Source organism: Sciurus carolinensis, unplaced genomic scaffold (assembly GCF_902686445.1).
Source record: "Sciurus carolinensis unplaced genomic scaffold, mSciCar1.2, whole genome shotgun sequence".
Taxonomy (NCBI): Eukaryota; Metazoa; Chordata; class Mammalia; order Rodentia; family Sciuridae; genus Sciurus; species Sciurus carolinensis.
In genome coordinates this window covers 4,093,132-4,117,543 of record NW_025920119.1, presented here as the reverse complement: position 1 = coordinate 4,117,543, position 24,412 = coordinate 4,093,132, and the positions used below count along the sequence as shown (strand labels likewise).

General features: G+C 41.7%; 1 pseudogene; it reads right to left on the bottom strand.

Annotated features, from left to right (window-relative positions):
* The window catches only part of LOC124973705 (LHFPL tetraspan subfamily member 3 protein-like), a 68,798-nt pseudogene that overhangs the window by 19,192 nt on the left and 25,194 nt on the right, over positions 1-24,412 (bottom strand).

The following is a 24,412-nucleotide window of genomic DNA, read 5'->3' as shown; positions in this document are numbered from 1 at the left end:
ACAAATTATGAAGCAGAAATTGTCCCAGGGAGGGTCAGAGCTTGCTCCTTCCACTACAATATCTCCAAATTCGCTTTTCACCTCCCTATGCCAGTTCCTCAGTGCCCCATAAACCACCACCCAGCTCAACCTCCCTAAGTTGACACTTCGCTGCTGCCCCCTGGTCCCTTAATCTTTAGTTCTGAGCCACCTCAGCCCAACAACCACTCTGCATCCAGCATACCCCTCTAGGTAGTGTCCCTTGCTCTTGGGAGGTTCTCAAAAGCCTGGGGACCTGCGCTAGTGCTTGGGCTGGGGAACCCCAGGGTGTGACGGCCTTTCAGGGTTCCTTCCCCCACACCCCTCAGACCCAGAGGATTAAGTTGCCTGGCACCCCATGGTGCACACACCCCATCCCTCCTTTTCTGGCCTCTCCTGAACTTCAATGCCCAGGGGTCTCTCACCTCCACAGAAGTGAGCGTACACTCACCAGCAGTGGACTGCATTCAGGCACATATCTTGTACACAGTGGGTGGCCATGTTGCAGAAGAGGGTAAAGCAAATGATGCATGCAATGATGAGCATCATGGAGAGGCGATGAAGAAGGAGGCGGCTTGGAAGGCACCCGAGGGCAACGTGGAGAAGTCCATGAAGCTGCCTCTGCAGGTCAGCTTCCCGGAGAAGCCATTGCCAATGCAGTAGTGGAAGAGCCCGAAATAGCCGGCTTGAGGGGTGTCCACACTGTCACCGATCCAGTAGGGCTGCATGAAGCACACTACGTTGACGATGGCAAAGCAGATGGTGAAGATGGCCATCAGCACGCAGATGGCCCGCAAGTTCCGCACATAGTTGGTGTGGTACAACTCGGCAGCCTCCTGAGCTGGGAGTATTATGGCGGCAGCACCAGCAGCTGCTATGGGTATTCTCCCCTTTCTGCTTCTTCGCCTCCTGGTCCTCCGCCTCTCTACGCGCAGGAGACACACTCACAGAGCCACGTGCATTGCAACTCCCCTGCCTCCACCTCAGCCCAACAGCACCAGTTCCAGAGTCTGCATCCTCGCACCCAGAAGGAGGGTGGGGGAGCTTGGAGCACCCCTCTGACTTGCCTGGCACTGCCTCCCCGCCCAGGCTCCAACCCTCCTCACCACTCTCCACCCTTCTTGCCTCTGCCACCACTGCAGCTGCAGCAGCTGAAGTTGACAAATCCCGCGCACCCCCAGCTCTGTTCCCACTCTCTGGCCAGGCCTGCGCTGCCAGTTCCCACAGCACAGAGGACCGTGGTGACCCTGGAATGCCCCTTAAGTGGCGGGCACAAACAGGAGAAGTGGGCCTGGAGTTTGTGGGGCAAGTGTAATGGAATGTTGGGAACCGCAGCACCCACGGGAATCCCAGAGGCACCTCAGAGATCCAGGCTGGTGTTAGGGGCCGGCCTCAGAGACTGATTCTGGGAGCATTTCATTGCTGCACAGCAACATGCCTAGACCTCTGCTTTGCAGATGCGCAAGGGGCAAAGTGGCAGGTGCAAGCGAGAAATGCCAAGTGAAAGCAGACACACTGCCCCCAAGAGACCTCCTTGTTACCACACAACTACCCACACCACTCCCTCACTCGCGCTGATTCCTCAGTTACTTCAGGTGGACAGGTAGTGACAGAAGTTGAGCAGGAGCCAGATAATCAATAATGTAAAAAGACAAACCTCAAGGTGGTTGCCTTAGCTTATGCAACCAAATGAACTATGGCCACTTGATGATACAGATTGTCTCTACCTCAAAACCTTCCTATGGGTGGGGGATGTGTGGACATGGAAGTGACTTTGTCACAGAATTATATAGTTTGAGAACAGGATAATTTGGCCAGTGGTCCATTTATTGGAACATTCATTGACAGTTGCTGTGTGTTAAGGATACAAAAAGGATGGCCACCAGATGATGTTTTAATCGTCTACGTATTTCCACTTCCCCCACAACCCAAAGCTTCAGTCAACCAGAGTTGTTTTCAGGGCACTTTTCCCTGATTATCTGTATACGATTCTTACATTTTCATGGAGCATTTCTGTTGTGTTCCTGTGCCTTATGCTGTTTCTTTTGTTTCTTTTGAGCCTTTTCCAGGCTTCCAATTGCTCTTTTAACAGTCCCTCTCTTTCAAACTTCACTTCTCTATTTTGTTCAGGTTTTTTCATTTGTTTGTTTCTTCTGATTTGGTTTCTTCTTCTGACTCTGATATAAAGAAACATGTAATTGCCCTGTAAAGGAGATTCCTTGATTCCAGGAATCGATTTTGGCAACAAATTGCTTCATTTGCCTTCACAGGACAAAGAAAGGACTAGTGAGTGACTTAGATTCAAAAAGCTTTTCTATTTAAGTCATTTCCAAGAAGAGTTCCATTCTTATTCCAGGTTTGGAATTTCCTGTGTTCGTGCTCAGAATCACTGTACCAAGGGCCATATTCAAGGTGTCCACTCTTGTCAGTAGTAAGTAGGAACAGTTTAGTGCCCAGTGCATTGATGATCTAAAGTGCTCATATGGATTCCCCTTGGAATTTGTTATTGCTCCTTAAGGTTAGAGTCAGTCAGGGATAAACTGGACTCTTCTCTCCACATTCACACTGCCTGCATCACAACAGATTGCAGGTTGAAGGAGGGTTCTTCATGACCTGAGAAACTAGAGGTGAGTTTCAATGCCTGCAAACTCTTGACTTGCCAACAAGGAGTACAGACTGTCCCTCCACACCTTTCAAACTCCTCTATCACCACCCAAACCTTGTCCTTAGCAACCATGAATCCCAGAGGTAAGACTGCTTCCACCCTTAAATCTAAAACTTTTGCCTTGTTCCTTGTAGACTTTAGCAGTTCAGACTACTGAGCTTCTGGGTAACTCATCACATTCATCAAACGTATGTGACCAGGAAAGCTGTTTGGAGGAGGAGGAAATAACAAAACTAGACTGATTCATGCTAAGAAGTTGCTATTGATAGAAAAGGATTTTGAAACTATAACATGATTCATATGTGCTAAATAGCTAATAGAAGTCCGTGTCATCAACAGCATGGACTTATAAACACTGAATGCTCAAATCTTAAGCTTCACTGTTGAAAATGTTTTTCTCTTACTGCCACAATGGGTCAGTAGTGAGATCCACTCTTTCACAAACTGTGTCTCACTGATTATTAATTTAGAACTATAAAAGAGAAACAGAAGAATAATTGGACTGTGTAACATACTTTTTAAAAAGAAAAGAAAAGAAAGATGCTGGGTGAGGCAAAACAGTTTAATGTTTAATCCCAAGCTAATTTGAGACAGTATGAGAGGGTGCAAAAGCCTTGGAGAGCAAAAGACTTGGGATCGAGACCCAGCACCATCTTTTCCTGAGAGTCCAAGGGCTTGGGGGCTCCCTTTCTCTACTCTAGAATTTTGTGAGAGAGAAGGGAAAGAAGATGAATTATAAGGTCCTTTTCTGTCATAAAATTCTATTCTATTCTACAAAGACTATTCCAAGATATCTTTAAAAATAAATTTTAAAAGAGAAAGATGCAGCCAAGTCTTGAAAAAAATTAGGCAATACCTAAGGGAGATGTATAAGACCACGGCAAAACAGATTTATTTAATGTTTAGAACCTTCTCTGAAATTACATAGGTATAATTTTGCAATCAATGGATGCTTAGAATTCAAATGAGTCATTGGCTGTGACCTTGGGTAACAGAAAGAGAATTTCTAAAATCTGTTACTAACTGATCTTTAGGGCTATTACCGACATCACTATTAGATCTCACTCAAGAATACAAAGATTTTCCATGTCTTTCTTTAATTTAGAAAATTTTCAGCTATTCTCAATTCAGTATTGACTTTTTATTCTCTCTCTTATCCTGTTCTGTATTTAGGGTCATTACCTTGTTAGATATATCTTTGATTTTTATAATTTCTTTCTTTGGATGTGTTCCTAAGAATATTTAACCTATTAAAATTTTGGAATTTAACCTGCTAAGTGTAATTGTCATATTAGTAAACACATTATTTTATTCCAGTGTTAAAAAACAATTACAAAGTTTCTAATAATGAAGTTTTTTTTCACTCACTAAGGGTTTCCCTTTGCTCCCCTTCCCCCTTTAGCTTTCTTTCAGGGCTTTTCAGAATTCAGAAACCACCTCTTGGTTAATCAATCACTAAATTAGCAGAGGTAATCAGATGGCTTGAGTGTTTCACCACTCCATGCAAATCAAGATCAAATTGATCACAGACTTTGAATCCATCACCCTTTGGTCTACACCACTTTGCAATGAGATATATAACTCCAGAGAACAGATATGGAAAATAGAAATATCAGTAATTCTCCTCTTTTCTCCTCCTTTGAATTGGATTCTGTGTGAGCAATACATTTTAATAAGTGTTTTTCAATTTTCTATAACCCAATTAAGAGCAAAAGTTGTTTCTCATTAGCTGAACACCTCCACAGTCTATGCTAAATGAATCATTTTATTTTAATGTTTTTAAGCTCTTGATTTCACAATGATTCTGTCTGAAGATAGATAGTGACTTCTGTTAAATAAAATAATATAGATCTCTTGAAATGTGATTTTTTAAAACAAAATCTGTCATGGAGCAATATTGCATGACAGTTTAAAATTTCAGTTTGGATTTTTTTATTCTCTTTTAATCTAGCACCACTTGGTCTTTCTGATCTTAAACAAATCTATAACTTGTTCTGAAAATGCTTCATGGAGTTTCCCACTGAAGGTGCAACTTGATGGAAAATCTATACCTTCAATTTGGAACCTCTACCCTTACACCTTCAATTTGGGGTTCATATTTGAAGGCACTACTTGGATTCTCTGTTAAGAGCAACTTTATCTACAAAACTTGTCTCTCCTACTTGGCAATCATTTATGTCTCTCAAACCTCAGGTTCAGCCTTTTTGAGAATATACACAAGTCACATAGCTATGTTTTAAGTTTTATAATTCAAAACATCCCTTTAAATACAGAAAGCCTATCCAGATGTTTTTTTCTTATTACCATACTAACAAAAGTATTATTGATAATTCAGTACTTTTGTTGTGGAGGAATATTTTGAAAGGTATATCAGTCAGTTCTTACTGCAGAATCAACTCAAACTCTCCTTGGCTTATAACCACAACCATTCACTTTTATCTAAACCATATGATGCTTGATGGTTGGTTATGCTCCTGCTCTAGGTAATAGACCTGACTGCAGATCTTATCTTCTCATTCTGAGGTCCAAGCTGAAGAAGTCCCTATTTGGGTCATGTTGTTTAATGACAGAGAACAAAAGTGCAAAAGGTTCAGACAATTTATAAAATGATCTAAAACTTTGGTTGAAATATAGTATATAGCATGGTGTATCATATTACATTGACCAAAGCATATCATATGAAGAAATTAAAAGGCAATGTGATAGGGATGTATAATACTCTTACAGGAAAGAATTGAATGAAAAATTAAGAGCTTATTTTTAAAAATCTACTCTATTTACCTCCCCTTTGATAAAATTATAATACCAACTTACTTTACAAATATTTTCTAAAACACTATATGCATGTTATTTTTGTTTAAGGCTATGTTTTGAATAACTATTACATATCACTGATTTTTTTCATTGAAGAATGTGTTCCTTCCTTTTTTTGATGGAAAAATTCACAACATGGGGGAAAAAGCTGAAGAGAAGCTAAATTCATAATGCATTTCTTCACTTTACAATATTCAGATGATGTATAATTCTGCGTGTTAAAATATAAATTGTTTTTTCAAATGTCATTTAGTTTCAAAATGGAGAAAAAAAGTGTTACCTTATGAATTCTTAGCAGAAACCTACAGTTTGTTCCAAACATGAATATGAACAATTTTAAAGAAAAAACCTCTAGTGGACCTATAGTAATGACCTACAGAATTATTATTGTAATTCTCTTAAAAGTATGGGCTAAAAATTAAAAACATAAACAATTCAATCAACTTTCAGTCATAGCAGCATGAAGAACTCAGTGAATCATCCCTCCCAAAACAAGTAAAAATGAATAAAATTGTTAAAACCATCATATCCAGATTCTAAAGAACACCTGAATATAAACAACTTGAGAGGTGTTTATTCATGAAGAGGTGTTGGAGTTTAGATAAGAAAAGTAGGAATCTGTGGTCTTTCGCCTTCAGTGACTTCCTTCTTATCAACTCTAATCTCCATCAGCATATTAGTTTTAGTTGGGCAGCAGTAAAAACCAGAAACTTCTTTCAGAAAGGGAAAATTTAGATAGGAGCACAGGACAAAGTTCATGCCCAAAACATTCTCAATGTAAGTAACAAGCTCATGGGAAATTGGCATGAAAAATCCAAAGTTCTACTAGCCTGAGGTCTCAGATGGGACAAGTAGTAATCATAAAGAAATTTAATGGGAATGCACTGGAAATTATAAAACCATAAAAATGCTAGATAAGCTTTCCACATATCTCTGAACAACTGAGAAATGACATGCATGTTCAGGGGACACAAAGGAGGATTTGGCATTTGCAAAGTAAATCCTGAGGAAGATGAGAAATGCCTCTATCCATTTTCAAAGAAGGGAAACCTTACAGGTTGGACTTATTTAGCACAATCTCTGTCTAAATCATTACCTGACCTTTATGCAGACTCATGGGAAACTGTTAGGAAACCAGTTATATATAACTGGTTTATATATATATATATATATAACTTTATATATATATAAAGTAATAGTAATAACTTTAAAAATAAACTTGGTAACAGACATTTGCAGCCATATATCATAAGGGAGATAGAATCTATAGGTAAAGTCCTTTCAAATTACTAAAAAATTCTTCAGAAGAGAAAATCAGAATCTACAATTGCTATCATTTATTATCTAAAATATTTGGTTTTCAACAATAAAGTATGAGACATGCAAAAAACAAATACAAATATGAGGTTTGGTTAAACCAAACAAATTTAGAACAGGAAATTGTTACCCTTAGGGGGGAAAATATCATTCAGTGGAAATTGACTCTCTGTTAACCCAGTCATTCATCTTAGCAGACAAAACTTTAAAGCAAATATTTAAAATAGATTTTCAAAAATGAAATAAAACACCAGGTGCAGTGGTGCACACCTGTAATCCCAGCAGCTCGGGAGGCTAAGGCAGGAGGATCATGAGTTCAAAACTAGCCTCAGCAAAAGTGAGGCACTATGCAACTCAGTGAGAGCCTGTCTCCAAATAAAGTACAAAATAGGGCTGAGGATGTGGCTCAGTGGTTGAGAACCCCTGAGTTCAAACACAAGTATGCCCCTGCGAAAAAAAAAAAAAAAAGAAAAAAAGAAAAAAAGAAAGAAAGAAAGAAAGAAAACTATGTTAAAGACTTGAAAGAAAGCATGAAAACTGTTACTCTACAAATAGAGAATCTCAATAGAGTAATTACACAATAGAACCAAATGGAAACTCTGGAGTTGAAGAGTAAAATAACTAAAATGAAAAATTCACCATATGAACTTAATAGAAAATTTGATATGATAAAAGAAAGCACCAGTAAATTTGAAGATAGATAATAGAAATTATCCAATCTGAAATCTGAATAAAACCAGCCTTATAGACCCAATAGAGAATATCAACAATCAATAAACATAGAATGAGAGTCCCATCAAATTTATCTCAAGAAAAAATGACTGAAACATTCCACATTTGATGAAAAACATTAGTCTATGAACACAAGAAGGACAATGAATCCCAGGTAGATTATGCAAAAGAGATTCACACTTAGATATAACATACTTACGCCCCTAAAGCCAAAGACAAGGAGGAAAATCTTGAAAGCAGGAAAAAACTAATTTATAGAAATACAGAACACCAACATGATTAACAGATAACATCTTATTAGAAACAGTATAGGTCATAAGGCATTGTGATGATATATTCAAGTACTGAAAGAAAAACTATACACCCAAAATTCTGTATCGAAGAAAATTACACGTTAAAACCGTGAGTGAATATCACTCAGTAAATTTTAAAATGGAACAATCTATGTTTACAAGGAAGAACCTGGACAGATCTCTAGATAATTATGCTAAGTGAGAAAAAAATTCCTGGAAGGTTATATATTGTAGAATATTTGTATATAACATATTCAAATGACAGAATTATAGAAATGGGAAATGAATTAACAGCTATCAGGAGTTAAGATGTGGGTGATGACAGGAGGGTAGTGATTATAACTATAAAAAGGATAAGATGGAAGATGACTTTGTTTTGATGGAAATGGTTGGTATCTTGGCTGTATCAATGTCAGTATTCTATGTATTGATGCTATGATGTTATAGTTCTGCAAAGTGTTAACAGTTGGGTGAAACTGGGTAAATAATACACAGAAAGGTGGATGAACAAGACAAAGGAATCCCTCCATACATAATTTTATGCAGAACTACAATTATCTCAAGATAGAAAGTTTAGTTCTAGAATTATGTGTAAAAATAAGCATCGCATCATTATAAGAGTGTGAATGAACTAAACACCAATTAAAATACAGATTGTTAGAGAATATAAAGACAGGCATTAAAATAATCTAAATATTCATCAAGTGGTAATAGATTAAAAATGTGTTTAATTTGTACAATGAAATTTCTCTAGTAACAATAATGAAAAACTGATACAAAGCATTATGCTAAGTGAAAGACACCAGACTTTCATTTTACAAGGAATTTCTTAAAAAAGGAAAATTTCTAGAGACAGTGAATCAACGTATGCCTGGAGCTGAAAGTTGGAGAACAGATTAACTTCCAGTGGGCACAACAGAACTTTTAGGGAAGATGGAAATGTTCTAAAATTGGTCTGTGATGTTGGTTGTACAGTTGTGTATGTGCGCTAAGAAATCATTGAGCTGAACTTATAAAGGTTGAATTTTATGCCATATAAATTATACATCAATGAAACTGTTTACAAAATTAAACTACTGCTTTCACCTCTTATAAATCTATTTGTAAAATTATCAACCAAAATAAATTTAAAAATTAAGTACAAATTGAGCTACCAAACTAATAAGATTCAATTTAACATTTCCAGAGTATAACTGAGAAAGTTAAAGATATCACCTAATTAAAAATATTTGGGTATAAACCGAGGAGTGGGATAACTGGGTCAAAAGGTGGATCCATTCCAGGTTTTCTGAGAAATCTTCACATTGCTTTCCAGAGTGGTTGCACCAATTTGCAACTCCACCAGTAATGCACAAGAGTGCCTTTTTCCCCCGCATCCATACCAACACCTATTATTGCTTGTGTTCTTAATAATAGTCATTCTAATTGGAGTAAGATTAATCTTAGAGTTGTTTTAACTTGCATTTATCTAATTACTAGAGATGTTGAACATTTTTTCATATGTTTGTTAATCACCTTCTGTAAAGTGTCTGTCAAGTTCCTTGACCCATTTATTGATTGGGTTCTTTGTATTTTTGGTGTAAAGTTTTGTAAATTCTTTATAAATTTTGGAGAAAGTACTCTATCTGAAGTGCATGTGGAAAAGATTTTCTCCCACTCCGTAGGCTCTCTTTTCACATTATGGATTGTATCCTTTGCTGAGAAAAAGTTTTTTAATTTGAATTCATCCTATTTATTTGTTCTTACTTTGTTTCCTTGTGCTTTGGGAGTCTAGTTAAAGAAGTCAGGTCCTAAGCCTACATAATGAAGATTTGAACCTACTTTTATTCTATTTGGTGCACTTATCATACTACAGTGACACAGTCACATCAATTTTTATAGCAGCTTAATTCACAATAGCTAGATTGTGGAACCAACTTAGATGCCCTTCAACAGATGAATGGATAAAGAAACTGTGGTATATACACATGATGAAATATTATTTAGACATAAATAAGAATAAAATTATAGCCTTTGTAGATAAATGGATAGAATTGGAGAATATTATGCTAAGAGAAATAAGCTAATTCCAAAAACCCAAAGACCAAATGTTTTCCCTGATAAGTGGATGATGATACATAATTGGGGTTGGGGTTGGGGGTAAGAGAAGAATGGAGGAACTTTATATTAGGTAGAGGAAAATGACAGGGGAAAGGGGTTGGGAGTATGAAGGATGGTGGAATGAGACAGACATCATTACCCCATGTTCATGTATGACTATGTGAATGGTGTAAATCTACATCATGAACAACCATAGAAACAAAAATTTGCACCCCATTTGTGTACAATGAATCAAAATGCAGTCTGTGAAAACAAAAAAAAGAAAAAGAAAAAAAAATTTTTGTTGCCTATTACTTATTTACTTATACTAATGGTGCAAGTTAATATCATAAAGACAAGACCAACTAAATACAGATTCTCTTACCTTGAATTTGGTCATGAAGGATCCGGTACAGAATGTTTTAGAGGCTGCAATGTGTAGACCACAGTGCTTCTTGGCAACTCAATTCTTCCACCATTTCTCTCCCTTCAAAATACTGGAAAACTTTACACAGTTGAACCATGATATGCTTTGGTTTTTACTTTTACTTTGGCTTTTAGAAGAATGTAAGCTCCAAAGCAATAGAACTTTTTCTGATTCAATCTATAAACTCAAAGCATAGAACACTGCATGACACCTTAGAAGAAAGACTGAATTAATATATAAAGACCACATGCATTATTGCCTCATAATATTACTCTGACTCACTAAATTATGGTATCATAATCACTGAATGAGAAATTAACAACTTATTCCATAAAAAGTAATTTTAAATTTCAAATTATTGCAAAAACAAGAGTTTTTTTTTTGTTGTTTGTTTGATTCCTTTGTCCTTGAAATTACTAAGATTTGCATGATAGTAGTTGCGGGAGAAGTGTTATCATCTTGTCATTAGGATATGTAGTGGAGCTGGATGCTCTTATTAATAATACCTTAAGAACTAAACTCTGATGGATCATCAGGGTCAATGCAAATATAAATATGGCACCCTCCTGTGCTCTAAAACTCTTTGTCAGTACTGTTTCCCAGTCTGTTTCTCCACCAGACATAAGTGTATCAGATAATTTGAAATATACTTATATTAATTTTAAATTAGCACTTAATTAAAAACTAAAATTTTGAATACTTCTAGAGAACTCATAAAAGCTGAAAAATATATAACATGAATCCTAGTTTAAGAAGCAGTGGCCTAAAAAATCCTTATGCATCTCACCCGGTAATGTTTCTCAGTTTCTTGAGTAATTATTTTACATTACTATTCCTGTTAAAAGCATGACATAGTGATTCAACTAATTATTCAACTGGGAATATTATTCTGTTTATTAGTTTTTTTTTTGTTGAAAACACCTGCTTTTAAGTAGTTTTCAGACCCAATTCATTCCTACTAACTCTCACGATAGAAAACTGAAATTTCAGCTAGGTACTTCTTTAAATGCTGTAGTTGATTCTTATGTTTGGGGATACTGCACACTGTAGGGAGAGAGAGGAAAATGAAGACAGCTCACTGGTAACTTTCTGGTCCACCTCAGGTAGAGTTGATGGCAGCCCTTTAGGGAAGGAAGACTAGCTACATTCCTAAATTTCCTCCTCAGAATGTTGGCTCTGAATCTGGGGATTTACACCCATAGCATTTGGATTAATCAATAATATGGAATAGTGTTACATTATCATTGAAAAATTTCCAAGGAATTCTGAAAAGGTTTTAAAAGAATTTATTCCCAAAAGTCTCACAGATTTTTAATCTGCTGGTGGCATACGCCTGTAATCTCTTACTCAGGAGTCTTGAGACAGAAGAATCTCAAGTTCAAAGCCAGTCTGGGCAACTTGGCAAGACCCTACTTCAAAAATTTAAAAGGACTAGGAATGTAGCTTAGTGATTGAGCACCCCTAGATTCAATCCCCAGTACTAATAAAATCTGGTATTTGATAGAGAATAAAAAAGACAGATTATCCATATTTTTCAAGGTTTAGGAAATTCATTCCCTTCATTCAATGACATAAATAATTATGAACTAGAACCTACTGAGTGTAGACTGTATAATGTGCTAATTGCTAGAGTCAGCAGTTGTGAATGAGATGAAGTCTCTGCCTGAAGAAGCTTGAAGTCAGGTAAAAGAGACAGGTGAATCAAGTGTTGTGATGCAGTGTGATTGGGTTCTTACATTCAATTGAGATGCGCCTTGGGGGCAAAGGCTGGGGAGCATATAGCTCCTGTGATCAGAAAATCTCCCTTGATGAGGGACAGATTGGTGAGGGTGTGGACAGAGGTGAAAGGAACAACAAAGATGTTTCAAGAAGAGGGAGCAATGCTACCAAAGGCACTGAGGTAAGAGAGAACTAGAGAACTTGGGAACTGAGATAGGAGGTGTGTCTACTCTCATCCATATGCCCTGCTCATCCATTATCAGACACTCATTAATTATCCATTCAATGTCAGATGTTTGTCTAAGTGATATGAATTCAAAGCTTAAGATTTGACCCCTGTTACTCTAGAGAAACATTCATTGTATCAAGAAAGAACTAAATAATGAAAGACATCTATTTTTCCTTCTTTTCTATTGTATGTTAAAACATAATGTTTAATTTATCATTTTAACCACTTTCACATGAATAGTGCAATACGTTAACCATGGTTGCAGTGTTGTGAAACCAATCTCTGGAGCATTTTTAGGTGGCAAAAAGGAAACTCTACACCCATTGCACACTCATCTCCCTTTTCCTTCTCTTTAGCCCTTGCCAACCATCATTCTACTTCCTGTTTCTATGAGTTTGACAGCTTCTGATAGCTCATTGATTGGAATAGTTTGGTATTTACCCTCTGACTGATTATAGTGGGACTTTTCAGCCTCCAATCATGAGTAAGATTAATAAATTCCCTCTTATATAGATTCTACTGGTTCTGTTTTTCTGAAAACCCTTACTAATGCTTTCATCTTTTAAATATCAATTTAATTTTGCTTTCTTTTACCAGAAAATTAACCTTATTGATCTTTTAGACCTCCTTATACTCCTTCATATTACCATGGATCTCTTGTTTGCAACACTTGCCACTACTATAACCATTTATCTATTTATATGACTATTTGTATCATGCCTGTTTCCCTTCATATACACCAGTAAGTATATATAGTTTCTCACCAAGAAAAATTTGGTATTTATTAAGTGCCAAATATCTGTTGAATGAATAGATGTATAAACACACATGGTATGGAAGATTGAATTTTCCAAAACTGCCACTATTTCCTGCTCAGCATGCTTTTCTTAATGGGTGACTTTAGTGACCCTCCTTTTGGGAGGTGGGTACTTTATTTACTCCCCTTGAGTTTAGGTGGGCTTGTGAATACAGTGATGTTATGTGACTATGGGACTGAGCCATATGGGCCTGTGGTTCTTTTGAGATCATGGCTCTCAGAGCTCAGCCACTATGTCATGGGGAATGTCCAACTAGCCTGTAGAGAAGCCCATTCCATAGTCCTTTTCAACTCCCAGCTAATAGTAGCTCCACCTTGCCTCAATGTCTTTGAGTCATCTTAAAAGTAGCTCTTCCAGATCTCAACTGAGTCACTCTAGCTAGTAGATGAACCATCTCAGTGAAGGCCAGACCCCAAATAAGTTATTACTATTGTTTTAAGCCATGAAGTTTTGGGAGTGGTTTGTTTTATAACAAGAGGGAATTAGAACATATAGTGAAATAGATTAATCCCTAATTGACAAAACATCCAGATCAGGTTGTCAAGATCACTGTATCAGATTGTATATTTGTTAACTCTCAAAGAGTTCTTTAATCAACCATTTCAGTATTTAGAGAGAAATTAACCTTCAGAACAGTGTATCAAAGAATCACCAATAAACCTGATTAATATAAAAGATTTATGCCTTTCACGCAGTCTAAATCATAACTCTATTCACTGCTTCTGCTCAATCCCTTCTTCTTCAGGCTGTCATTTTCTATTTTTATTTCTTACTCTTCAGCTACTTTAATCTACTAAATTGTCTCCTCTGATCTTTGTGGTTTAAGGTTCAGGCTCATGATAATTTTGTGATTGATAAAGAAGCAGCTTAAAGGATTGTTACATGGATAATCCTGTTCAAAGGAATTTTCAGTGACGTCTCTTCTGAACAAAAAATGTCTGTATGGTTTAGGTTCTTGATTTTATTTTCCATGCTTTGCAGCACGTGTCTTGCTGGATACTGAGGAAACTGAGAAACTTTCTGAATTGACTGCAACATGGTTGCTGATTAAGCTGGTAAAGCTTCTATGATGGGGGTTATAGCACTAATCTTTCCCTGGAGTCCACCTTGATAAATCTCACTCCAGTCTCCTCACAAAAGTTAAATGTTTGCTGATAGGATGCAAACAAAAGCATAGTACATTGTAGATAAAGAATGCCAAATCTTGTGTATGGCTGCTTGGGTTTAAATTGTAGTATACCATTTTTTTAGTTGTGACACTTTGATCAAGATACTTATTCTTCCCAAAGTTCAGTTTCCTTTTTAAATTTTTTATTGGTGCATTATAATTATATATAATATATAAATATAATTATATATAATTAAATATAATATAAGTATAATTATATATAATTATATATAAATATAATTATATATAATTATATATAATATAATATAAATAGTGGAATTCACTATTACATATCTGTATACTCACACAAGATAACCACATAATTGGGTTGATTTCATTCCACAGTATCTCCCCTTTCTCAAGGGTCAGTTTCTTTAACTATAAAATGTGTACAAAATCTTACCACATCTTGAGGACTGTTGGGAAGAGTAAAATAAATAATCTACATGAAGTATTGAGCAGATCTGTGGCCATGGATAGTGCTCAATAGATAATGACTTATGCAGTATCCATCTTTTGATCCACTGCTCCAGTTTCATTCTAGGTGCCCAATTTCTGCATGACCTTCATAAAAAGGGAGTATGTGTAAGACAACATCAAAAAAAATAAGCAAGTTTATAAATTTAAGTCTCTCTTGCTATGTTAAATCAACCATTCCCTTTCTACTTCTGTTGCTATCTTCATGTTCATTGCAGCATTATTACAAATTCAACAGGCACAGGTTAACTCAGTTCATTCTAGTAACATGGGGAACCATGTCATTTAGAAAATTAGGAATATAGTACAATGAATAATACCATGATATTTTCAACAAATTATCAGAAATTCATGCCTTACTTCCAGGGGATTGTTTAATAAGACTTCAGGAAAGTCTACATGAGCAAGTATCCAAATATGATCATAAGAATAATTTCCCAGTGACGTGAAATGGATAAAAATATAGTGTTTCTTTTTTCAAAGACTTCATCTACTTAGCACAGTGGAATTTCACTATGTTAGTGCATGGCTGCTATAACTAAGTGTAAAAATGTTTTCAGACCACTGAAGATCAAAATCAATAGTGCTGTCAAATCAAATACTTGCCAGTCATGTAGATTCTGGTCAAAGAAGAAATTAACAAAGAAGAAATTTATTACTCCACGATCCAGGCTTTCGACATGATCTCAAATAGTGTTAGAAAAGCATGTTTCTATTGTAAACTTAATATGAACAGATTAATTATTTTTATCCCATGTGGTGAACCTGTTAAAACTGTAGTTTTATCACACACATATTTTAACATGGGAATAAAACAATGAGTAATACTTCAATGATGCTATGAGTAGTGTATCAATATCAGCACCTCATAGTGTTCTGACAGCTTCACGCAAATGATCCTCTTTAAATTTCATAGCAGGGCCTCAAAAAAGAAAATACTTCTATTCCCATTTTGTAGATGAGAAAACCTTGATTTAGAGAGGTAAAATAATTAACTTTTTTCTTCAAAAGGCACTATTCAGAAAGCAAAATCTAAAAAGCAATGTTTAAGAGAAAATAATTGGAATACCTTTATCTGAAAAAAAATCACCTCCAGGAGATTATATATATATATATATATATATATATATATATATATATATTCTCACCAATTATTTTAGTCAGCTTTTTCATTTCTGTGACCAAAAGACCAGACAAAAACAATTAGAGGATGAAAAGTTTATTTGGGGCTCCTGGTTTCAGAGGATTCGTTTCATAGGTGACCAGTTCCATAACTGTGGACACACAATGAGCAGAACATCATGGGAAAGGAAAGCAGCTCAGGATATGACAAACAGGAAGCAGAAAGAAAGCTATGCTCACCAGGGGTAAATTATAAACTCCAGAGGCACACTCCCAGTGACCAACTTCTTCCAACCATCTCCCACCTGCCTGCAGTTAATCCATATCAGTTAATCTGTATCTGTGAATTAATGCATTGATTAGGAAAAGGGTCTCATAACCCAATCATTTCACCTCTAAACCTTTATTGCAGTGAACTTTTGGGGAGTACCTCATTTCTAAATCTATACCAATGAATGAGAAAAATACATTACACCAAAAGATTTGGACAGGCACTTCATAAAACAGGATAACCAAATGATCAATAAACATATGAAAAGCTTCTCAACCTCATTATTCATCAAAAAAAAAAATCAAAATAATAGTGATACCATAACACACCCACCAGAAACACCAAAAAAGAAAAAAAGAAAAACAAGTGTACCAAGTGTTGGTGAGGATGTGAAGCATCTGGAAATCTCATATACTGCTGGTGGAGGTACATTATGGTAGAATCACTTTGGAGAAGTGGAGATATTGGTTTGCCATTGTCTAGGAAACTAAATATTTGCATACTCAATGATCTGGCATTTTCACTTATACATATATACATTAACATAAATGCATCGAATTTTGCATAAATGTATACAAAAAGGCATGTACGAAAATGTTTCTTGTATTTGTAAAAACCCCAAAATGGAAACAACCCAAATGTCTATAAAGATCAAATGAATTTAAGAAAAACTAATAAATTCATACAATGGAGTACTATTTAGCAACAAGAATAAACAAACACACAACTGTATACAGCATAGGAAAACTCCCACAAGCATATTGCTCACAAAAAGAAATCAAACACAGGACTGCGTAGGGTAATAATTCTTTTTATAAAGTTAAAAATTGGCAAAATAACTAGTAATAATAAAGAGAAAAGTGGTTCCTATTGAAGGCAACAGTAACTGGGAAAAGACTAAGGAATGCTTCTGTCATATGGATAATACTCTGTTTTTAAATTCAGGTAGCTGGTATTTGAGTGTGTTCACTTGAAAATCCATCAGGATGTTCACAAAAGATTTGTACTTCTCTGTACATGTTACACTTCAGCTTAGTGGGGAATAGGGGCAAGCAGCCTGGCTCAAGTCTATACTTCTAACCCAGTACTCCTAGCCAATAGGGAAGGCTTTTATTTTAGGGTCAAGAAAATCCCTTGGTTTTCCAAATCTTTCCTAGAGACCAGGGACCAAAGGCAGCTCTGAAAAACTGGAGGTGGCCTCTCTTTGCTTTCTAAATCAGGCCTTACTATAGTCCTACTCCTCCTGGACTGACCTTTCCAGCTTTGCCTGCCCTTTTGACTAATTCTTGCTATCAGACTGCCTCTAGGTCCTTTTTGCCAACTCTCACCCAATCTTCCATTTTAAAGATATTTCCAGACATGAAATACTTACACCTTTATTTATCCCACTGATCAAACTATAGACAAAGCAGAGATTAAGCTGAGCTTTGTCTCTCAGAACGTGCCACTCCTGATTGTGATTGCCATGTGTGGCCAGGCGGAAGCATGATAAAGCAGGGAGAGCAATATGGGAGGCTGGTAGAGTGGTCTTTGAATAGATCTTCCAAGTATTAACTGAGAAATAAAAAGAAATAAAGCACAGTAAATCAAGAACAGAAACACAAGTAGAATAAAGTGGCTGAGAGCTGATAATTCTGAGAACTCTAATTTTTCTGATTTTCAAAAATTTTTTGAAGTAATCTATCATGGAGCATGATGCATCTCCCCACCCTGCAACCCAGTCCACTCTCATTTCCATAAAGTGTAGAAATAGTGGCTGCCCGGGAGCCTCGGAATCGGCAGCCGCTTCCTGTTTTCTCTAGAAGCAACAGTTCCCTGGGCCAAGACATGGTCCCCAGGCCTGTGGACCCCCATCTGCGGGCACAGCAAGGATGTGCATGCGCACCTCTGGGGGTGGGCGCTCAGTAGTCGATCAACAAACAGCCTCAGAGCACCCTGAGAGGGTTTCTTTTGTCCCTTGATGCGCCCGTCCAAAAAACAAAGACAATTCTGCAGAGTTGCCTCTTCTTCCAGGAAGTTTTCCTAACAATAACAGCAGTCCAGCTGCTTCAGCCACCAGGCAGCCACCCGGGGCCTGGCACCTGGTGGGTCATGGGCCCTGGTGGATTCCCTCATCTCCCGCGTTTGGGCATGGACGGGTGTGGGCATCCTCCTGTCTACCCCTGACCAAAGACAATGGCCGAGGCTGGCAACAGTTTGAACCAGAGGGTTCGTGGAACTTTAAGCCCAGTGTGCCACTGATTTATTTTCTTTCATGAACTCTTGCTTGGCACCTGTTGGCATCTTGGAATGTGAAATCCTTCCAATTTTAAACACCAGCAGGGGCAAGTCTAATTTTAGACAGCTCCTGGGTTGGGGGCTCCCAAGGGAATCCAGTCTCTGTTATTTGTGACACCTGGGGTGAGGTCAGTGCCTCCCAGGACTGACAAGGGGAGTCACATGTTCCAGAGGACCTGGTACAACTCGAACCCAACCCAGTGTCAACTATGACTTCTTCAGTGCTTTTATTTTGGCAGGTTTGTACCAAGCCAAGTGTTCTTCATGTAATTGGACATACTTTTATTCTGAAGGGCCAATCAGTCAACACTTATTGAGCAGGTACTACGCACAGGTGTTGGGAATGCAGAGTGAATCTGACAGAGCCTGCTGCAGAGAACTCAGGGCCTGGTGCTTCCAGCAAGCCAAGGACAGACACTTAGTGTCCCAGCTATGTCCTCAAAAGTTTGCATGCCAGCCTGTTCCAAAGGCCAGCACCAAATAAGTGCTATTTTGGGGGTGGGGTGGGGGAGGTTACTGCAGATCCAACTCAGGGGCGCTTGGCCACTGAGCCACCTCCCCAGCCCAATTCTGTATTTTATTTAGAGAGAGGGTCTCACTGAGTTGCTAAGGTCCTCACTGTTGCTGAGGCTGGCTTTGAACTGGCGATCCTCCCACCTCAGCCTCCTGCCTCAGCCTCCCACCTCAGCTTCCCGAGCCACTGGGATGACAGGCATGCTCTTTGAGGGTTTGTCTGGCCACCAGAGTTTGCTCCTCCGTGGAGAAGGTAAGGCAGAAAGGGGCTGGGAATTAGGACCCTCGGGAAGCTGCCAACTCCCAGCAGCAGAATTCAGTGTATTCATCCCCAGCTCCTGCCCCCCAGGGGAGACACCGGAGGTGTGACTTTTGCAGAATCCCAGTGTTCCCAGCGGGGTCCAGCACCCTTTGCCTTTGATGATTCATCCTTTAGACTGAGTTCTGTCTCATCTCAGTTGTCTATACCGTCACCCCCAAGGGCTTCTTGTGGATGCCCCACAAAGTGCTTGGGGGTAGCTTCTGGCAATCCCAATCAAGGTGCTGGGATAGCTACACTGTTCTTTTGAAGAAGAGAAGCATAGCCGGATAACATGGTGTCCTCCTGAAAAGCAGCCGGGGACCATCCATGGGCAAACTCGAATCCATCGTGTTGGCCACGCTCCCTCCCGCTGGTCTGACCACACCCCCTTTACCTGCAAGGTACTGAGCCTCTTCTGTCCCTTTGCCACAAACCACCTCCTTCCCTCTGGCTGGTGGCCAGAGCTGGGAGGTTGTTTGCTGGGTGCTCCTGCCATGGTCTGGCCGAGGCACCTGGTTTGCCTGGGTGGTGACTGTGGGGTGGGTGCTCTGGGGAGAGGGTGGGATCTTCAGGAGGTGGAGCCCAGTGGGATGAAGTTAGGTCACTGGGGCCTGTGGGACCCTGGTCTCTTCTTCTCTTTCTCTTTTGCCCCTGGCCATGAGGTACAGGGCTTTGCTCTGCTGTGCATTCCCTACTGTGATGTGCTGCCTCCTCACAGACCCAAACCCACAGGGCCAACTGGCCCGGGATTAGAATCACCAAAACTGTGAGCCCAAATAAATCTTTTTGCTTTATAAGTTGACTATCTCAGGTATTTGCATAGTGATGGAAAGTCATCTAACACGGAAAGTAAGAGAGACGCAAGTTCAAGAGAAGGGAAAGTGGAGAGACAGAGAAACCAGGGCCTTAGAGATGTTGTTTGAGTTGCTGGATCAAGCCTTGCCTGAAAGCAGGATAGCTCTGGACACCTCAGTACATGAAGAAATGCAATTCATTACTTTGGGGTAGGGATTAGTTGGGTTCATCGACGTGTAATTTGCCAATGCCAAAATTAACATTCTTTAGAATTCTATTTATTTTAATAAATACACCCAGTCACATAACCATGACCACATTCAGGATAGGAAACCATTCCAAACCCTAACTCTACAATTGCTTGCATTCTCTCTCTGTTCTGATTTTTTTCCTACGATTTTGTTTGAGGCTAATTTGATTGGGTTTTCTATAATGTGCTTACCCAGAGCCTTTACTGATAATTCCCCAAGATGACCGCCTCCTCCTCCTCTTCCTCACACCCTTCTTACAAAAATTAGTTCCATGTTCCTGGACCCCAGGCACCATGCTGGCAGCTTGCCTATCCCCTGGGTTTGGAGGAGACCCTTAACCTTCCAGCAACCAGGCCTGCTGGTTGGGCTGTCAGCAGGAATTCCACCCCTCTCTGGGCCTGCCCAGGGGCTTCTGGGAGGCTGGGGTCTCCTGAGTCTCAGAACAGGGATTGGCCACAGCGGGGGTCATGAGGATTCTGCACTCGCTGAGAGGTGGGCAGGCATGTTGAAGTCACTTCCTCCACGGGACAGTGCAGGCACTGACATTTCCCGGCTCCATAAACCAGTCACAGCTAAGGAGAAGCTTCCCTGGCAAGCAGGAGCCATGGCCAAGGTCAAAAGACCACCTCCAGGAGGAACTGGCAGGGGAAGGAGGGAGAGCAGACCCCTGGAAACCTGGACTCTGCCCCTACCCCGCCTTATGCCTTGGGGCAGTCACTGCCTGAGCCTTTCTGCACTCATTGGGCACCTGCTGTGTGCCTGGGCCCTGTAGATGGATGTTCTCTCCCTATATAAGGACCCATGGGTGCAGAGACTCGGGGTCACAGGGGACTTGCAGGGTCACACCATCTGGTCCTCCGTGTCCAGCGTTTTTCCTCAGGTAGCCTTGGTCAGCTGTGACCAGCTTGGTATCCTCAACCCCATCGTGCAGGAGATGAAACAGGCTCAGGGAGACTCCTCAACCCAGAGCTCACCCGGGAACCTGGGGTGCAAACCTGAGTTTAGCATTGCTGCTGTCTCTGCTTCTAGGTGGAGCAAGCCCTACCCCAGTCCTCAGAGGCCTGGTGGCCCAGAGGCAAAATGGAGACTGGGAGGGAAGGAGTCTGTGGTTCTCAAACTTGTGCACACATCAGCATCCATGGGAGGGCCCATCCCCAGTGATGAAGTGCTGCCCCTGAGCTCAGGTGTGTCTGACAGGGTCCAAGATGGCACAACTGGGGCTGGTTCGCGGACCACACTTTGAGCTGTGCCCTGCAGGTGAGGGAGGAGGCTGGCCTGCACACCCAGCAGAAGGAAGGCATCCGGGGTGGCTGCAGGGAGGTCTCTCTTGGGCTGTCTGGGCACAGGAGGTGGCTTCCATGACAGCCCACATTGGGCAGGACAAAGAAGGGGAGAGGTAAAACAGACAGCTCAGATTTCCTCCTGGAGGTGTCTGGGCTGTGAGGGGCAGTGGGGACCCAGGGGTGGCTGGGCCTTGGGGGGAGGATGGCCTGAGACCACAGAGGTCCAGGGAGCCCTGGGAGGTGGGGTCAGGGGTGGCAGCTGCTGACCCAGGCCTGGGCAGCAGCCTGGGCGTCTGGGGTGGGCATGCACCTGGACAGGAGGGTCCTGGTCAGCTTCCAGGGTCCACAGGCCCCGAGTGCTGGCTGGCACAGGAGTCGGATGTGTCTTTTCCTGGTGCCCAGAGTGAAGGTTCTGGAGGCTTCCTGGAGGCCAGGCCTGGTCTTGAGCCCTTCCCATGCATTAGCCCATGGCCCCCGGCATCCATGTCCCCTGGAAGCTTGCTAGAGATGCAGCCTCTGTGTGATAGCCGTGGGGGGTTAGCTGTTTGCCCCGGGAACCCCAGGGGCGAAGACCCTCCTGCCTGGAGGCCTGGGACTCAGGCTGCTGGCCTCAGCCCAGAGTCCCAGTTTGGGTCCTGGCGGTAACGTGACTTCCTCTGGTGGTGGAACTGCTGGCTTCCCAGGCTGGACGCCCTCTTGAGCTTCCTGCCAGGGGCCACGTTTCAGAGCTGAGCCCCCCAGCAGCAGGGAGGTGGGAGAGAGCCAGATCTGTGCCTTGGCCTCCCTGGAGGGAGGAGGCCCTGACTGAAGTCGGACACAGTCCATCTGACTTGCAGCCCACTCACCGCACCCATTTTACAGATGAGGAAGTGGAGACCGTAGATGAGAGGTGGGATTGACCCCCAGAAGACTCAGCCCCCGAGGCTGCTGTTCAGATGGCAGTGCCCCCACCCCTCTGGCTTTCCCTGAGGAGGGGACGGTGGTATGGCCATCTCTGCAGGGAAGTCCACTGCTCCGGCTTCTCCTGGCCACCCTGCTGCAGTGTCCCGAGTCCCCCGGGCCTGGTGCTCCCTTGGGAGCATGTGTCCTCCTGGTCATGTCCAGCTCCTGCCTGCCGCCCAGGCATCCTTCAGGCTGCCACCCAGGCCTGGCTCAGGGCTGCCCAGGCAGCTCTGTGAATGGTGCCCTGTCTGTGGGCCTGTGGCCCCTCACCCGGGCTGTGCGGTCATGTCCTGTGTGGGCCGTAGGTAATGGACTGCGGGGTGGAGTGGGGACCCTGGGAGGCCGCCTGTCTGGGCCATGGGATGACGGGGCTTTTCCAGGCCTGCTGAGTGTCTAGTCCGCCCACCATCTGGCCTGGCTGCCAAGGCAAACAGGCCTCCCTGCCCCGCCCGGCCATGCAGAGCGGGGTCAGGGCACAGCCTGCAGGGCTCCCGACCCAGCCAGAGGGCCTTTGCCTGTGCCCCGTGCTGGCCTTGGGGACCGGGTGGCCCCCAGGGCTCCACAGGTCTGCTGGGCCCTGTGAGGTCCTGCTGCCAACCCTGGGTTCTGTGACCTGTTGTCCAGCTCCCTCACCTGAGGATGGGAAAGCCGAGATCCAGGAAAGGGAAGGGTTCTGGGAACACTCAGCCTGCAGCCCTGGGGTGCCTGTGTGGGAATGGAAGCAGGGATTCTGGACACACCCAACTATTTTATATCTCACCATTCTGCTGATGGGAAATAGGACGAGAGTGGACGAGGAGCTTCCCTGAGGTCCTGCTGTGGGGTCAGGAGAACAGTACTGTCGCCGTAACAGTTGACAGTTCTTGAGCTCTTCATATCCCTGATCTACAGATGAGGACACTGAGGCACAGAAAGGTTAAGGCACTTGCTGGAGGTCACACAGCTAATCCTTATTAGCAGATCCAGGATTTGCTGAGCCAGGGCTCCCTGCTGTCCTTCCTGTTTTGCCCTCCTGGTCCTCTCTGACCTCAGAATCCTCATCTTCCCTCTGTCGTTTGGGTTTTCTGGTGGAGGAAAAGTCTCCTGCATGGTCTGCAGTGCAGGGCGCCAGGCCAGGCGGGCTCTGCCTGGTGCATGTGTGGAGAGGTGTTCAGTTTTTGGTTGGGGAGTTCTCTTTGCACTTCTGGTGTTCTTAGCGTCTCCTGGGGGACTTATCCGTGAAGCCACCCAGGAGCAGGGTCCATTTTATAGCCACAAGTCTCCCACGCACCCCACGTGGTGGGCAGGGGTTGCACCTGAAGCAGAGGCCTGGGAAGGCCATGGAGGAGTCCCAGAGGAGGGCGCCGCCCTGGGAGTAGCTGTTGAGATGGGAGGTGCAGCACAGGGAGGACCTGGGGGTGGAGCTGTTCCCCTGGGCAGGAGGCCAGCTGGACCACAGCCATGTAGCAGGCAGTGTGAGTAGTGAGTTTAAGGACCCAGAGAAGAGCCTACCCCTGTGGGCACCGGGAGTCAGCCCTGTGTGTCAGATGTGTGCTGGGGGCGGGTAGGTCAGTCCTTGGGCATGGTGACCCAGGGTGAATGACCAGGAAGCAACCTTAGGCTGGGAGTCACCTTCCTGTGCTAGTCAGCTTTCTGTTACTATAACAAAATACCTGAGACATCAACTTAGAAAGAGAAAAGGTTTATTTTGACTCACAGTTTTGGAGGCTTCAGTCCATGATCTGTTGTCCCCATTGTTTTGGGTCTGTGGTGGCATATCATGGGAAGACATGCATGGTGGGGTGGAACTGCCCACCTCATGACTGAGGAGCAAAAGAGAGAAAGAGGAAGAGACTGGGGTCTCACAATCCAGAGCACACCCCCAATGACCTAAAGACTTCCCAGAAGATCCTAGCTCTTAG